This window comes from Pteropus medius, unplaced genomic scaffold (assembly GCF_902729225.1).
Source record: "Pteropus medius unplaced genomic scaffold, Ma_sr-lr_union100, whole genome shotgun sequence".
NCBI lineage: Eukaryota > Metazoa > Chordata > Mammalia > Chiroptera > Pteropodidae > Pteropus > Pteropus medius.
Genome location: NW_024351073.1, coordinates 25,196,904 through 25,198,442, shown reverse-complemented (window position 1 = coordinate 25,198,442; position 1,539 = coordinate 25,196,904). Strand labels below are relative to the sequence as shown.

General features: G+C 56.5%; 1 pseudogene; it reads right to left on the bottom strand.

Moving 5' to 3' along the window:
• Positions 1 to 1,061: 1,061 nt before the first annotated feature.
• LOC120586333 (uncharacterized) lies at positions 1,062 to 1,180 on the bottom strand (annotated as a pseudogene).
• Between the last annotated feature and the right edge of the window lie 359 nt (positions 1,181 to 1,539).

Below are 1,539 nucleotides of genomic sequence, written 5' to 3'. Positions count from 1 at the left end.
GGGGAGTAGAATGCAGAAATTACGGGGCTGTCGGAGTTGGAAGGTACAATTTTTTTCCGCATCGGAGACACGGTCATCAAGCCCTTAGCTGGAGCTCGTACATAGATTAGCGTACGTCAGAGCAAAGGTCGGGCTTGCGGGGGCGTGGATGCTTGGGAAAGCCCGAATCCGGCTGGCCCGCCGAAGCCGGGCGGGTCACTTAAAGAGCTCGAGACCGAGAGAGAGTCGGGCGGGCGGCGAACGGGCCAGGAAACGCGAATCCTCACGAGGAAACCCGGGAAATAACCGGGCCCGGTGACGGACACGGCGCTGCTGGACTTGAGTAGATGAGAAGTTTGTGGCGTCCGGAGACTTTCTAACACCGTGGCACCCCACGTGTAACGGTCTCCGCTTCGGCGTGCAGGTCGGTGGCGCTCAGGGTGCTCACATCCTCGCTGCCGCTCCCTAGGACGCCCTCACCCTGCAAATCCCAAACCATCCCGGCCAGGCGCTAAGTCCCGCCGCTCCCCAGCCCCCGGCTTCGCTGCTCTGCCGTGCGTCTCCGTGAGCCTGACCGCTCCTGGGCGGGACCCGTGCGGACACAGTCACACAGCCTCGTCCTTTTGTGACCAGCTTGCTCACCTCTGCCTGAGGTCCCCTAGATTCACCCACATTGCAGCGTTTGTCAGAACTTCCTTCCTCCGTGAGGACGGAGGAGGTGCCACTGCGTGCACAGACCACGCCTCGTCTACCTGTCCATGGACTTGAGTCGCTGCCGCCTCTGGCTGTGCCACTGTGAACGGGCTGCACGAGCGGCCCCTCTGACCCCGGCACCCGGCTCTCAAAGACTTACCCGAGCAGAGTGCTGGGTCGTACGCTCCGTGTTCAGCCCTGAGGCGCTGCCACACTGTTTCCGGCAGCGGCTGCACCATGTCACCTGCCATCAGCAGTGCCGGGGGCTCCAATGCCCAGACAGCCTCATCGACGCTGGCTTTTTCTGGGTTTTTTTGATAGTAACCATCTTAAGGAGGATGAAGTGGAATCTCGTTTTTTTGTTTGTTTGGTTGTTTGTTTTTTTTTTACGCCTACAGCACCTGGTCTTCCTCGGTGGTCTCCCATCCAAGTACTAACCATGCCCGACCCTGCTTAGCATCCGAGATCAGACAGGATCGGGCTTGTTCAGGGTGGCATGGCCGTAGACCATGGACCGCGGCTCCACTGGGGTGCGAACCCAGGACCTTCTGCGTGTAAAGCAGAGGAGCTCACCGCTACCCTATGGAACCGTGTCTGTCATTGTGGTTTTGATTTGCATTTCCCTGATGATTAGTGAAGTTGAGCGTTTTTTCATGTGCCTATTGGCCGTTTGTGTATCTTCTTTGGAGAAATGTCTATTTGAGTCCTTTATCCATTTTATAATTGAGTTGTTAGTGTCTCTGGTGTTGAGTTGTAGGGGTTCTTCACACATTCTGGATATTAACCCCTTATCAGACATGGGATTTGCAAATTCGTTCTTCCATTCCGCGTGTTGCTTTTCCACTGTGTTGATGGTGTCCTTTGATG